This window comes from Sinocyclocheilus anshuiensis, unplaced genomic scaffold (genome assembly GCF_001515605.1).
Source record: "Sinocyclocheilus anshuiensis isolate Anshui unplaced genomic scaffold, SAMN03320099.WGS_v1.1 scaffold916, whole genome shotgun sequence".
Lineage (NCBI taxonomy): Eukaryota > Metazoa > Chordata > Actinopteri > Cypriniformes > Cyprinidae > Sinocyclocheilus > Sinocyclocheilus anshuiensis.
In genome coordinates, this window is record NW_015548264.1 from 1,493,770 (window position 1) to 1,510,619 (window position 16,850).

Here is a 16,850-nt window from a genome sequence, read left to right on the forward strand (position 1 = left end):
ATAGGGATTTCGCCTATGGCGTCAAATTGGCTAGAAACGGCATGCAATGTTTATATATTTAAACAATGGAAGAAAGGTGGAGTATTTAGAAAACCTGTTTGGTGGTGATGGCTCTAACAAAAGCTCAAGGTCGTTGCGGTTATGGTCAGATCTCATTGAAAGTGTCATCTTGTGAAAGTGTCATCTTCATTTTCCTTCATATTGTCACTTGCAGACCAACCAGTGGCAGATCTGCCATTGTACAGGCATTTGCTATGTGAAAATCATCATTGTCAAAGGCAACTTAAAGTTTACACCAACTAATTGGCAGCAACATAAAAGGGGAATTGAAAAATGACAGAAGACACCCTGCTTCCAACCCCCCTTTTGAAATTTGTCAAAATGTTTTCTCTTATAACGGGAAAACAAAGCATTTGCTCGTTAACGATGAAAGCGTTGCCTAAGTCCCCTGTTGATTGACGATCACTGAGATGTATGACACCTCTCAACTTGTCATGGAGGAGTTATTTGTACTCGGCTGCGATCCGTTCTGTGAGGAGAGACCAGATGTCCCGTCTTAATTAGGCCTGCAGTGATGTTTTTAATGACTTCTACCCCATTACGGGCAGAGCGTGCGCTAGTGAGAACAAGAGAGGAGTTTCAAATCTTCCTCCCTGTCACTCTCGTCTGAATGCGTGTGAGCTCCAAGAAGTGTGCTGCTTTTTGTCGGATTGCGGTGTGTGATTTGAGATATGCTAAAACCCTCACAAGAGCCAGGGAGGAACTTGGGGGTTTGGAGCGAGGAGTCAGTGGAGAACAAATGCAACTTTTCTGCCTAATCTCCTCTCTGAATTGTTTTTGTATTGCATGCTTCATTTATATCTATGAGGGTGCACATTGTGTAATATATTTAATTAATGGCATCTGTTATGGAAAACTAGGCCAGACTAGTTGATGGGAGATGTCTACTGCACAAAGACTGATATAAAACACTCATACAGAACTTAGTTATGCTCTCCCGAAAGGTTTATGCGCTATTCTACTGTTTTATTGCACGTCTGATCTCTAATTCTGATTCCCCTCCAGACGACCGCCAAGAAAAGGAATCATCTCGTACCTAGAGTTGGCGTTCGCACTTGGAGATTCATGACAGGCCGCTGGTACATGGAGTATTAGAGCTCTCACTTACAATGCACAGATCAAATTTGAATTTGGCCTGTATTAAATTATATCTCTTTCTCTGATGTGTCAGGTCGGTACATTTGGAGAACGGCGCAGAAGACTGTTCGGAAGGCTGATGGTGGCATTACCTGTGTGCGAATCACCTCAAGGTAGAATCGAAAGTAAGTTTCTGAATAAATGTAATTGCTTTGCCATAATGAGGGTATAAAATGTTATTAATATTTTAGAACAAGTCCTATTTTTCATTTCTGAAAATCACTACGGGGCTCCTTTTCAAAGGGTTTCAGTCAAAACCCAATGGGAGATTCAATTGACTTTAATCTTGCATTCGTTTGAAAATTTGAGCCCATTAGTTAACTTTGCCTTTTCTGTGCAGTTTTCATTGCATTTCAATGAAGCCACTTTCCTGTGGTGTTAAAACACTAATAGTTGCTTCAAATAGTAAATGAGGAAAGGATATATAGAGGGAGAGAAAGTGGGGAAGAGAAGAGTTGATTACCTAAAAAAATTATATTAAACATCTGTGTTTTATAGAGGTTGGAATAAAAAAAGATCAAATACACAGCTACAGGGTACAGGAATCAAATATTTATATGCTTTAGTGAATAATTTGGGGATTGAGATGCAACTATTAAGCATTCTGCACCAAACACGGTGCTCTGACAACATATCAGTTGTGGCCAGGTGCACCAGCTAATTGGTGAAATGCATTGTGGTTGCTGGCAAGGGAAAGTCAGGGGACTGGCCGTAATCAAATAAAGGGAAGGCCTGAATAATTCTTTTTGAAGTGCTACGGACCTCATGAGTGCGACGCAACTAATTGGCGACTCTCGGCACGTACCCACCCACTGAATTTGTGAACACCCCCCTTCACCTGCTCAACCCACTCGGGACCAACAGTTTGAAGGAACCGTATTTGAAACCAGTTCATTTTGACTCGCTTCAACTAATTTGGATTCGCTAGTGACCAAATCTCCAAAGAACAATCTCAAAGTGTGCCAGTGCTTCATCGGATCTCCTCGGTAAACCATCTTCTCACTACCTTTCCTTATACAGTAAATCACGTAGGAGGATTAAAACGCCTGCCTTGTGAAATGCTAATGCGTAAAAAGCATTTATTTGACATCTGCTAAATAACAACAGTCCTTACCTTGAGGCTGACCATCAGCACCCCACCCCCCGCCCCTTTAAGGGTCAGCATTTTGAAACCTGGCTGCTCAGCTTTGAATAAATAAATTGTGTCATTATGCTTTTCATCGTCTGATAAACAGCTCTTTTTCGCACTCAGAATCTCCATTAAAGAAAAGTAGGTCAAGAGCAGAGGCTTTAAACGGCAAGCCAATACACTTCTCTTCTCCTTACTTCTCTCCTAAAAAAAACTCGCAGACTAGCAAGCCACCCCAGTGGTTTATCTCAGTCCTAACTCAGCACCATCAAAGCATGCATCCAGATCAGGTTATTTTGGATAAAGTTATGGTATTGTTGGGAGCAATGCAGCACGAAATATTATGAATTTAAAGGGATAGTTATTTTGTGTTATGATCCTTTGGCCCTATAGAAACGCCTATGGTTAGATTATATTTTGCTTATTACATTATTCTCTGGAATACTTGAATCAGATTTTTTTTTTTTTTTGTGGGGCTGTCAGATTTCCAACATAGCATGTTTCTTGTATCACTCTGTCTTCTCATATAATAATATAATATTTATATGTATTATTAATATTAAAAGTAGAAACAAAAATATGAACTTCATATTTATATATACACATACACACACTTACTTTACACTCTAAATATACTAAAGGCATCACAATTTTATAATGTACAAATATAATCATTTTTAAATTTAATAAAGATGAACAGTGTTATTATTAGCGTTTTCAGAAATTAAGTAAGTTTTAGATGGTGGCCAAGGTAATCTAAATGTAAAAATAATCAGAATTGAGCGTGCACAATTAAATATCCAATATAGTCCAATACCGTTAAATCTCCAAATCAGCTGATAAATCAAAGAGATTTATTTTTCTGTAACAACCATCTGAATATACATTATTCCTTACTTAACTCTAAATAACTGTCAGGAGCATTTTAATAAAACAGAATACATCACTTTAGATAAGAAATTTCCTCATGATTTCGGGTCTGTTTACACAAAATCGTGCAAATCAGGGGAAAGCCAGTGTTCTCTGTCTGTCAGCACAGGGTGTATAATGGGGCATCAAAGCAGCTAAATCAACAAACAAATGCTTGTTTGCAGGATTGAGAGGATGAGTCTGATAGGACAGGAGACCCATCCTGCCCTGGTGAGTGTCTCAGACAGTCTGAGCTTAGGCCTGCCTTTGCCCATCTGTCGTGAACCCCAGCCAGCACAGGAAGGGGGGCCACACCAGGACAGCAGTCGTCCAATCACGTGCCTTGTGTTGGTCCTAATACTTTTTCAAGTGATGCTTCCTGTCTAAGACCGCCCAAATTGGAAGAAAGCTCTTCGTTTTCTGTAATGCACTGTCATGAAGCAGTTTTTTTCCAAGACCCTGAACTGATTTAGCTGGTAAACAACCTGTTAACCTTGCTTCGCTGCTGAAAACGGCCTGTTTCTACGCAACGAGATGTCATAATCATCTTACTTTACAAGAGTCCGGCATTATGCACAGTATTTTCATCTCTCGTCAGCATCCTTGGCAGAACGGCAACGTGTCATGAATCCAATATATCTAAAAGCGAGAACGATAGGACTTACATTTCCTCCGGAAACCACTTTGAATTGGCGTAAACATAGAGAAAAGTGCATTTTCCTGTAGATCTAGGTATATGTGTGTTTAAATAACATCCCGGTTTGTTGCTCTGTATATATATGGAATATAGTAGTCTTCATAGGCGTTAAGGCAGGCCTCAGGGAGAGGAAGATGAGGGTATGTAAGACCAGAGTTACTGCGTGGGGTCCATATCAAAACCCGGCCATCGCACTACTATCCCTGTCTGCATCCAATTTCAGCATGAACGTTTCCTGTTAAACCCCCATCAAACAGACACACGGCAGCACAAAGGAAAACCTCATCTCCACGGTAAACTAATCCGCCGGTGTGTGCTGTAAGCCTGTCAGGGTGTTTTTTTTTTTTTATTGAAAGAAGTCATCACTCATTTTTGCCAAAGATTAAAAGTATGGCTAAATTGAGAAAATCCGCTTAGGAATTTTTCTGAATTTAAATTTGGACTGGGAAGTGAAGAAGCTTCTCGGGACAGAAAATGTGTGTAAGGTGAGATAAATTAGAACATGTAGACAACATATTTGTTTCGGCCCTCCCTCTTCTCTATATATTTCTATCTAAGTCTTCCTTTGAATGCTGAACAAATGAATGAGGTGAGTTGGCGGCATTTCCGCAGTTACCTCAAAAATCGCCCTTCCTGATTGGCAATTCGTGCATAAGACACATGCATCTAAAATGAGTTCTCTGTCCCTTTAATTGCATCGCCACTGGCAACAAGGTGTTTCGGTGGGAGGGAATGACAATTGCTTGCCGGCAGGAAGAGGGGGGCTGGGTCAATACCACTTTCACATCTACTGTGCAACATTCCTTGGATAGTGTATTTACCTCTAGGTTAGTTGGCATTAACTTTGAAATAATTACAGGCATGTTAAAAAAAAAAGTGATTTAAAAAAATATATATTTTTATCATTATTTCTACTAAAAAGTGGCAATTTGTGCTTATAGTCATTGAAAAAAACGTGGCTGAACCCGTTTTTATTTATATACTATTATAATTATAAGCTTTTATTTTTATATTAAAAAAAAAAAATCATACGTTTTTTGTAGTTCATTATATTTTTTTGTTTTTGTTTTATAAAAAATATATTTTTAAATAGTTTAAAATTTTAGTTTTAGTTTAGCAATTTTACTAGTTCAACTTTAAAGTATTTAAGTTGTCAAGACAAGTTTTTCATGTAATATTTCTGTTTTATTTTATTTCAGATTTTTAACAGTTTTAGTTAATGCAGAACTAAAGAACTTTATTTAATATTTAATGAAATGGTTAATTTCCATCAAGAGTGTAAATATTGTTAAGGTCCCTTTAAGGCAAATCTATGTTGGCCTAGTCTCAGCCTCAGACGTCATGCCCACGGACTGTTGGCTATACGTCTGATGCATATGGCACACAAAAGTGGAAACACTTCAGGAGTTTACTGTGACGACGAGCGCTTATCAGGATCAACTAAATGCTGGATTCTCAAAAGTATGTGAAATATTTAAAGTTTGCGGCATAGAATCTTTAAAATACGTCCGAGAGTTTTACACACCGGTCTGTTATTGTGGCGACATTTTCACGCCCCGAAATGTGACGATGAACGAAATGAACTGTGATTGGTTGTTTGACATGTCGGTCAAACGGCCTCATGGGCGGGCCTAGGCCAATGAAAGCTGCCATGGATTCCAGACCTTCAGCCGTCAGTCTGAAGGTCTGGCTACATGAGACTAATGTTGGCCCAGTAGTACACAACACAAGGAAATCTCCACAACACAATGGAAACAAACTACAACACAACAAACTTAGCACAACACAACAGAAACAAGCCGCAACACAATGGAAACAAGCCGCAATACAACGTAAACAAGCCACAACACAATATAATTAGCACAACACAAAGTAAACAAGTCGCAACACAACGAAATTAGCACAATACAACAGAATTAGTCCTATGCGTTGTGTTTCATTGTGTTGTGCCACCATACAAATCAGTTCATTTGGCAGCCATCTTGACAAATCCCCCTGGGCAGCTATTCTTATGTAGACAACAGACATTCAAATAAAGCTTATATTTACTTGAGTGAGGAAAAAAAGACGTCTCAAGGACTATCAAAAAGGCTTTATTTTTAACTGAAATCAGGACTTTGTACATCTGCCATTCATTCCAATTTCTTGCATTTATTTTTTCCAAGTGATTCATCTTCTACACTGTAGTTGAACCTGAAATCACGTACTGTCAGAGAGATCTGCATGGGCTTACCTTTCGACCGCTAATAAAGCATATTTTATGAGGATACATGCAGCTGTACATACTACCTCCATCATGTTGCCATTGCTGCCATCATCAGTCGCAGTTTCCCGCCATTAGCGAATCTGAAACCTGTTGATTAAACAGTCATTATTTTGGAATTTTGTTTGGTGCCACTAATGATGCAGACATCCAAAAGTGCAGCACCAGCACTCCGTGATCTTGTGTATAAACTTCAGAAAGCCAGCAAAGGTAGACGGATATTGTAAAGAGAGAAGCCGAGCTTCATGTGTGCAGAAAGAGGAGCTAATCAGCGGCCTATCGCTCTCTCCTCTGCCATTGTTACTGGAACTCGCTGGCCTGTGCCGAGCTTCTTAGTTGGTAATTATGTCAGCTCCAGCCTAAATGATTTATTATTTATTTTGCCAGACTGCAGCCTGAGAGCCAGCTGCCCCTGGAGTGGTCATTAATGTGCTATCTGGCCGGGCAGGGCGCGGCTTCTATGATCCTGACCCAATCTCAGATCCTAATCCAAGGAGGAAGGAGGCTGCAGGCCAGGATTTGGCGGCCCAGCTATCTCACTCTCTATAATTGATAGGTTTTAGGCGATTATACGCCCTGAGAGACAGCTGCCCCTGGAGTGGTCATTAATGTGCTATCTGTCCGGGCAGGGCGCGGCTCCTATGATCCTGACCCAATCTCAGATCCTAATCCAAGGAGGAAGGAGGCTGCAGGCCAGGATTTGGCGGCCCAGCTATCTCACTCTCTATAATTGATAGGTTTTAGGCGATTATACGCTTCACGTGATTAAGATCTATAACGATGTATTGATCGGGCTGCACTGGGATTCGACCAGGGGGTGTGAGACATCCACGACTACCCGCTCCGCCCCCCCTTCCCCCCAACCGATGGTTTGACATTTTGATATCTGACATTAGATAAAAGTGCGCGAGTGTGTATCTGTGCACATGTGTCTTTTCCTCCCCGTACGGCGAACCTGCAGATGAAAGGGACGAATGTTGTTTGAGTTTATGAGTACATACATATTTACAGTGTGCGCGTGCGGGAAACATGTATCAATCCGGGGATCAGAAGACGAGCTGGATTGGATTTTGAAGGTTAGGCTGAGAAGCCTGTGGGTGGGTGATTATTAATTATGATAGCTGTAGACTCAGATTTTATCCTGTATTTATGTCCTGTGGGACATCAGCTGAGCCGGGTTGGCTGACACTGAGACAATCAGAAACAGGATGATGTGGCACTTGATGGGAACGCGGTGGGAAAAAGCACCACTTTCATCTGCGAACATCGTGGATGATCTGTAGCGATAATACAGTACATAACTAGCATAAATATGCAATTTCTTATAAAAGTATCATCTTTTAGAACAAATACCCTATTGGCTAAAAAATGAATTTGAAATTGCTGCTTGCAAAGCCACAAGCAAATCAGATAGCTGGGTTACACTTTAAAAACAAAAGGTAGCTATGCTAAAAGGTGCTAACAAAAAAAAAAATTGGCTAAATACATTGAAGCTTCTTAACTGTAAGGATCTGAAATTAGGATAACAGGATGAATTTTTACAATAAATACAGCTAATAAAACTGAAAACAAATTTATATCACTCTGAAAATTATAAACTTAATCATGTTACCAAATAGGCTTACTTCAGAAAAGATGACGCAAAGACTTAAATCATTTGAAGAATTGCTTATAGGATTGGTGAATCTTTTATTTGATCAGTGAATCATTTGTTTACCTAACTCAACTGAACACACTGATTAATTAAAATGAATCAGACCTCAAAATATGAGATTCCAGAGTTTTAAGAAAAGCTTGTTAGATTTATTTTAATTGTAGAGGAATAAACATGACAAAATATACCAATATAAATTTTTTTAATCATGAAAACTGTTCTCTTTGCTTATCTCTTGATTACAATGATACTGAGGAAGACTTTTTAAATACAGCTAATGAAAAATATAGCTAATTTAGTAGCATTGCTACTTTTGTTTTAATTAGCTAACAAAAAAATCTCAAAGTAATTATGAAATATTGATATAAAGCATTTTCGTCAAATGAAAATATTCAGAAAAAAAAAATTATGAATAACTTATATGCTGTTAATCATATCCAGCATATACAGGTGCATCTCAATAAATTAGAATGTCATGGAAAAGTTCATTTATTTCAGTAATTCAACTCAAATTGTGAAACTCGTGTATTAAATAAATTCAATGCACACAGACTGAAGTAGTTTAAGTCTTTGGTTCTTTTAATTGTGATGATTTTGGCTCACATTTAACAAAAACCCACCAATTCACTATCTCAAAATGAACTTTTCCACGACATTATAATTTATTGAGATGCACCTGTATAACCAGGGGTGCACATAAGTTTTTCAACCTGGAGATTTGGTTTGGTCCTCACACTGCACATAGTGTGACCCATTAAATATAACTATAAAAAATAAATGAATAATAGTGATAATCTTATTGTATTTTATTTAGTTATTTTTTAAAATAAAATAATAAACAAAATAATAAAGTGTGATTATACTATTATGTTCTAAAATAAAAAGGGAGTATTACATACAAATACAATTATTTTATAGAAAACTTAAAAATAAAATGCTAATATTTACTTCTTTTTTAAAATATGAATTCCGTGTTTTTAGCGCTGCCGGTGCCAATTGAAAAGCGTCACTCAGTGAATGAAATGTCACAGTTTTGCAGTGTGCTTTGAAAACGGCAGCGGGTAGCCTAGATTTATGCTTTCAGTTTGAATAGAAATCTTATACAATACAGTTTGTCAATCTAAAACGGTAATTGTGCATTACCAGCTGTCAACCATGTCGGTACGCAAATGCGCGGTATGAACTTATTTACACAGTGCATTTTTTATTTTGGTCACGCATGCGGACCTGAGTACCACTTATGTGCACCACTGCATATAACTAACTGAATGTCGTGTTACCCAAAATTATATATAAATTAATTTAGCAAAATTATAAACGGCTCACTTCAAAAAATGTCACAAAAACTTAAATGATTTGAATAATTCTTTATTCAATTGGTGAATCTTTTATTTGGTCAGTGAATCATTTGTTTACATGAATCATGTGAGCAAACTGATTCACTTAAGATTCACAAAAAGATACTTTTGTTTTAATTACTGTAGCCTCAGCCTCAGACGTCAAAGCCACGGACAAAAGTAAGTGAGATATTTAAAGCATAGAATCTTTAAAATATGTCCAAGAGTTTTATTTACTTTTCTGTTATTGTGGTGACATTTCCACGCCCCTAAACATGACGTGACCCAAAACGAAACATGATTGGTTGCTTTACCTGTCAGTCATGTGGTCTCTTGGGCAGGTCTTGGCCATTCAAAGGTTCCCTGGCCAAGGTCCCCAGACCTTTTGTCTGACTACAGGAGACTATAATTACTGTAGCTCCTCCCTAAATTGAAAAATACGTTCTAAATGATATGTAAAACATTTTTGTCAAATGAAAAGATTGAAAATGACGTGCAGTATGCTATATGTGCCCTATATAACTGCATATATCTGTAAGTGTCGTGCCCATTACCCAGAGCTCAAGGAATCTTTTGATGATCTAAGCTCAGTTCAAGATGGAGCTTTTCAACGGACTCTTTGGCTATCAACAAGCTTCCCTGCTGTCGATTTGCCATGCGAGAATCCATCCCTCTTGGTAATAAACAGAGTGCAGAAGGGAAACAGAGCGAGAGTGGGGAAATTAAAGAAAAGCAGACAGAAGCATTTCTAGCTCATTCCTGCATTATGGCGCATTTCCATTTTTTCGCCTCAGTCTTAATCTCCATTGAATGACTGTCATCGCCCTCCGGCAGTAATTAGGAACGGACTCTGGACAACAACAGACAAGTTGGCCTAGCTTGTCTCAAGCAGCTAATTACCTTTAGCTTATGGTAAGCAATATTCCGTGCCAGGCAACTTTTACTGCTGATTAGCAATTAGCCCAAACTACCGGCAGCCGAAGAGCTAATGTTTAATTTGGTCTGCTAATGATAGTGCACGCATCTAGTGTGCGCAAGCTGGGAGAGAAAACTCGATGGAAGGGGGTTGGGTGTAAAAACGTATGGATTTCTTCTTAATTCCTTTTCATTTACAACCTGACAGGCCCTCAGGTAGTAAGGAAATTTCTTAGCGATTAGTAATGGCTGCCCCTTCAAAGTGGCAAACGAATGTTAATGCTTCTCTTCAAGGCCTTCGCCCAGAAAACACACACTCCTGAGGCTAAATAATCATAGTGTTTTCTTTCACGAGCACAAAATCACACAAAAAGGTGACAACGAAGAAATTAGCAGCACTACGTGACCAAAACTACATGGACGCCTCTTGCTAATTGCTAAAAGGTGCGTAAAATCAAGCACACAACTCCTTAGACAAACACTTCAGGTCTTAAAGAAATTGAAACAGCATCTGGAGTGAAAGATCTTGACCTGGACTACACAAATCCCAGACTTGAACCCTTTGGGATGAATTGGAACGGCTAATGCTAGTCAGACACCATATTTAAAGAGTTACACAACTAAGAACTCTCAATGGCTGCTAAATACCTTATTTTCTGTAAGAAGGCTCTGTGTTGTTTGCAAACATGAGCAAGCGGTGTCAGCGGGGGCTTCAAAGTGTCCCATAAGACCCTGCTAATCATTCTCATGTAACCAAGCACACACTTGTGGGCTGGACCCGCCAAATCAGGTGGACTAGCTGCAGCACTCACTCAGAGCAAGTTCAGTGTAGATGCTTGTTAAGAATGTGCAGTGGTTACCGTGGGAATTATCCCATCCCTTGAGGCTAGGGAGTTCTCGGCGCTAATGAATGGCAAGGATGAGGCTCGTTATCCTCCGCTGTCTGTCTGATATTCAGCCACAGTGTCTCATCTCGTACACGCGCCTCTCTCTAGTAAAGATGGAGGATAGACGGTGGATTTGGCTCTCACGTGGACCTGAGCTTCGAGATAGATCCCCAGTGGTACGGTTAGAATGAGAGATGATATTTCTCCAAGCAGCTGAAGGTCATCATCAGCCAGGTTCAGGTTGCATGTAAATATGGTTGTCACTTCTAAGTGCTTAATTGCATACTGTTGGGTTATTTCAGTACCAAATTCATGCTTTTCACACTATATTATTGTCTGTCGACTGGGAATATAGTGCACAAGTCGTATGGACCATGAGAAAAGTACATTTTGTAAAATAAAAATATATATATATTTTATCTAGGGTTGTCAACACTGTGTTGACTTGAAATATTAATAAAATATATAATTATAAATAAAAATAGTAATAAATTAGTAAATACTTTCCAGATAAAATTTTACCAAGTAGGTATGGCTTTTGGGTTTTTGAGTATAAAAAACAAATAATAAAATATATATAATATATAATAAATAAAACATTTAAAAATCTGTTGATTATATATGTGATATTTAATACAAGCAAATAAATGTCAATGAGTAAATGTTTTCTGGATAAAACTTTACTGATTCACTTTGGGTTCAGCTTTTTTATTTTGAATGTAAAAAACTAAATGTATGTAATATTTAAAAGTTTTGAGACATATCTTCTTGATAATATATCAACCTTAATATATTTTTCACACAGTTTTTTTAAATGCCAAAATTATATTAGGAAGAGATTTTATAGATTTATAAGATTTTATTATAGATTTTAGGAAGGGGTCCATCACAAGTAACTCGTTTTCATTCAAGTAATCATTTTAAGGTCAATGGCATCAAAAAGTTTGAAACCCTCTGATGTGAAAGAGAGCAACCAGTACAATTAATCAAAATTTCTCAGTTTGTGTTTTATGAAAGAAATACTGTATGGAAATACATGGGGTTTGGAATGGCATTAGGGTGAGTAAATGACTCTTTATTGATGGATGATAATTAAAATAAATGGCATTAAGTTATTCTGGAATGAATAAATGCCAATCCTGGATTTGAGAAGCAAGTTTAAAAACGATAAAGTAAAGTAGAAGCAAGAAAAACCACAATCCTTCCCTTAGGAAGTGATGTTGTAAACTTCAGGTGCTTCATGCAGAGTTTAAAGGAAAGCAGGTTGTCCTCGTTGACCAGTGTTGCATGTTGTTTGTTTACCTTTCTTTCCTAATTCTTCTTCCACCCTTTCTTGTTCTCTTCATCGGACACAACTGAGATATGGCCAAGGTGTGGTTTTGCTGCTTGGCAAGTTCAAAAGCAAAGGAATGTTTTCCTTTTCCTTTCCAAAGTCCACAAACCCAACTTTTTTTTTCAAATCTGTGTTTCTGATTTGTGCAGGCTCTTGGGAATGACAGAGGTGGAAAAAAATAGGGGCCTGTGGAATCGAGTGGTGGGAGAGGTAGAAAGGGACAGAGAGAGACAGAGGAATGGGATAGAGAAAAAGAAAGAGAAGGAGAGAAAGCACTAGAACATGGAACTCTCTTACTCATCCACTCACTCTCTCTCTTTCATACACACACACACAAAAACACAAAAAAGACTGACAGGCTGGAGCTTCAAAGCTTTAGCTTCTCTCTATCCTTCCTCTGGTGTGGAATTTCAATGCAGTATTTCATTTTTCATTGGGGGGCTGAGGAGGGCGAGGAGGTTGGGGCAGGATGAGTGTATATTCTTTCAATGATCCATTTCTGTCCCACGGCGGCCCTCTTATAGTGCTGATGTGTTTTAGTAAACTAATATCAACACAAATCCAGCCATGCTGCAAATGACCAACATGTGAGGTTGTCGTGACGTTTAGGGCACGTTGTATTTGGAAACTAAAAATTCAGCAGATGGTAGCAATAAAATTGCAATTTACTAAATATTTTATTTTATTTTTTAAATAATTATTTTTATTATTTTATTTATTTATTTAGGTACTCATCAGGGATTTTCCCCATTAATTTCCAACATGAGCCAACATGATATAAAATGTGTTTTCTTTTTTGGTAGCTTTGAGGTTATCTTTGTGCTGGTCTACTCCTAAATGTTGATTAAATTCACTCTTACCGGATATAAATAGCCTATTTGAAATGTTTTTCTCTTTCAGCAAAACGGAGCAGTGATGACTCATCCTGCACTACGCAAATTTTTTTGTCCAATCAGATGCTCTCTTGAAGAAGAATGGCCCGCCCCCTTATGCCACATACAACCGACTAGTAAGTAATAATTCATGGCAGTAGCATGGCTATTAAAAAAAAACAAAAACAAAACACAGCTGATCTTTTCAAATGGAAATGCATCGCCAACACAGAAAACACAATTTTTTTTTTACTTGGAATTTTTTTAAAAATAATTATTTAAAAAATTAAGCTTATTTTATTTCAGATATTTTCCGAGACAACATTTATCATTTTCTTTCAGTTGATGTACTACAATAACTAAAACTAGAACTGAAATAATATTTAAAAACTATATACGTATAATATGACAAAAACGCAGAACAAATTAAAGCTTTAACAAAAATTAAAATGAACGAAGAAAATATAAAAATAAAAACTAATTTAAACTATTACTAAAAACTATTAACATATCTCGATGAAATAACACATCTGAAAGAGCTTTACTTATGGATAAAATCCAAGTATATTAAATATTTCATTTTTTTTTTTTTATAATTATTTTTATTATTTTACTTATTTATTCAGGTACTCATCACAGGGATTGTTTCTCCTTAATTTCCTTGGATATTTGTTATGAACAGCACAGGTCACTGTGTCCGCCTTTCTGTAAAACTGCTCCTGTACAAAAATGTGATAAAGAAACTATGGTTTTGTTCATTTCCTTTTGGCACAGAGAGAGAAAAAAAATGTAGGTGTCCTACATAACTTTCCCATTGAGATTATAAATTGTTAGAAGATGCACAAGTCGCGACAGATGTTGTTCAGTATGTAAGATGTATCATGCTGTTGTTCCTTTAAAGTTAACTGGCACAAAAGTCTTCTTTTTTTTAAACAATCATTTGGCACTTGGTGAGAGTTTATTTTGGACTCTCTATATCATCACTTTGTACAAATTTTCAGTAAGTATTTTTTTTTTTAATTTAACAGTATAAACTAGAAAAATACAAATCCCGTACACTAGTCAAGTTGCATCATCTCAAAAACCTTGACGACATTTTAGTCAGTAATAAGGTTCAGTTTGTGACTCTTCAATATAGAATACTTTCACAGCAAGTATTAATTAAAAAAAAATATTCAAAAATAACATTAAAAATAAAAACAAGCAAACATAAATAAACAATATTATATGTATAACTTAACCTAAGTCGATAAATGCCTCATAAAAATGACCTAATTTTCTTTTACTAATTTTTACAAATTGAACCCTTATTACAGTGTAGCCCAAAAAAATCCTGCAACACACTTTTTAATCCTTCAGATTGTGGCAAGCTAAAATCCCAGACTTTTAAACTCTAGTTTTTTTTTTAACAAATTGTATCCATCTCCATCACACGGTTGGTGGCTGGCCATAGACACCTTTGAGCCACCATTATTTTATCTTAGCGTACTTAAAGCTCTGTAGGATCCACAAGCCTTTGAGGGTAAGTGGTGCCTCTAGTGGCACATCAAGGAGGTGAGAAGAGGCTGAGAGCTCAATGCTCAGGGGTACCTCGGCTATCTCGACCTCGTCCTGGGGTGCTGCCCATGAGGGACGTGTCAGCGTGTTGCACATATGATAAGGAAAGATCAATCTGCTACCATCGTCCCATGGCCCAAGGCCTTCAAAAATACCAGAAGAGAAGTCAAAGATACATAATATATCTCAAGTTTTCCTCACTTTAGGCCCCAACGTTTAAAAAACGTCAAACCCAGCATCGCATTTTCTCATATATTCCTTCAGCAACATTCACCGTTTTAAGATTCCCCTCCTCGAAGCACACAATCACGTACGTTCTTCTTGTTTTTTTTCTTCTTGGTTCATGTCTTCCAGCCCCCACCCCCCGAACCATCTCGCTCTGTTATTTCTGATTAGCTGTAAACGAGCAAATATTTTCCCAGTGTTCGCCAGGTTAGATCCCCATTTAATTAAACTGGCTCATTATGTCGCTCTCTGATTAGTGGAGGGGAATCAATTATTCAATTCACAAACATGGGCCGCAGGAGCTGGAGGTGCACAAAGAGCTGCTCATTTAATTCCAAGGACACTAATTAGCTACAAAGCAAAGCTGCAACTTTCTGTCTCTCTCCCCCCACCCTCCTTCCTCAATTACCGCGAACGTAGGACACTGGGTGTGAGGAGCCGGGAGGAGGGCTGAGGCAGACGAGAAGAGGAGAGCATGATGGGAAACGTAGGTGGGACGGGTCAAAGCGTTCCTTATTTGGCAGGAATCCCGTCTTGTTAGCGGGGTCGAGATGTTGCGTACGGCAGTGTTATTTGCTGGTATGTAGATCGGACGGAGAGCTAAGCATCCAGGAAACGACCCGAGGGGTTTCCAGCAGCTTCAAACTCAAAGGCCTGCCACTTTTGTTCTCCGCAATCAAACAGCGGGCAATTATCCGAATTATTGACAGCAGATTTCTCATTTCAACTGCAAATTAAGGCTATCAATAAAGCTTTCTGATGCAAAAGTGACTAATTAACCGACGGAGTGGAGCTCTGAAGCCGTGTTGTAAAAAGAAAAAAACTCCAGTCGGTAGCACGTAGTGGAAACACAGGGGAACTAATTAGTTTAATTATCAAAACAGCTAATTAAAATTACACAGTTGCCTAATTAGCTCTGTGCTTCTTGCTGTCTCTCTTTCCCTGTCTCTCTTATTTCCTCTTTGCCCTCTCACTCTTTAATTGACAGGTTGAAGTTAAATATAAAACAGGAGGAGAGAGAGGGAAAAGGAGAGACGAAAACGTGTATGGCGGGGTACCGAGAGTTTAACGCAATATCTCGGCTGATGCCGTCTGCGCGAGTGGCAGATCTCTGGAGCAGGAAAACAAATGACTTTCATCCAAGCAATTCCAAATTTTCTCCCACTAAAGTCTCTCTGATGTGAACAAATGAAGCATTTGTCTTCCTCTTGTTACCCTGACCAAAAACAACATTGCCATGCTGTAAAAGACAAATTTAAAGGCAGTATGATATCAAAATTACTGTTTTTTGGGGAGCTTTGATGTCATCTATGTGCTGGTCTATACCTAAATGTTGACTAAATTCATTTTTATTGGATATAAATATTTAAAATGTTTTTCTCTTTCAGAAAATGGAGCATTGATGACTCATCCTGCATTATTCAGATTTTTGTCCAATCAGATGCTCTCTTGAAGGAGAACGTCCCGCCCCCTTACGCTGTATACAACCGACTTGTAAGTAATAAATCTTGGCAATAATATGGCTATTAAACAAAAAACAAAAACAAAAAAACAAACAGATGATCCGTTCAAATGGAAATGCATTGTCAACACAGGAAAACACATTTTTGTTACTTTTTTAAAATAAAGCTTATTTTATTTAAGATAGTTTCCAAGACAACATTTGTCAACTTGATTTAGTTTAATTTGATGTAATCAGATAACTTAAACTAAAACTGAAATAATAAAAATAAAACAAAAACTTTATTCATAGACATATTAAAAAAATAAAAATGACAAAAACGCAGAACAATTAAAGCTTTAACAAAAATAAAAATGAAAGTAGAAAATACAAAAATGAAAACTAATTCAAACTGTTAATAAAAACTATTACCA

General features: G+C 37.7%; 1 protein-coding gene across 5 annotated transcripts in view; it reads left to right on the top strand.

Annotated features, from left to right (window-relative positions):
- The first annotated feature begins 10,080 nt into the window (after positions 1-10,080).
- The window catches only part of LOC107655603 (rho guanine nucleotide exchange factor 39-like), a 100,818-nt gene continuing 94,048 nt past the window's right edge, over positions 10,081-16,850 (top strand). Inside the window, exons 1-3 of one of the 5 annotated variants that reach the window (XM_016443159.1) lie at positions 10,263-10,317; positions 10,396-10,545; positions 13,222-13,330. The gene's annotated coding sequence lies outside the window, so the exon portion shown is untranslated. Of the gene's footprint in view, positions 10,099-10,262; positions 10,318-10,342; positions 10,546-11,073; positions 11,236-13,221; positions 13,331-16,850 lie in introns of those variants that run through there. The other 4 variants (XM_016443161.1, XM_016443158.1, XM_016443157.1 and 1 more) reach the window with 4 other exon arrangements.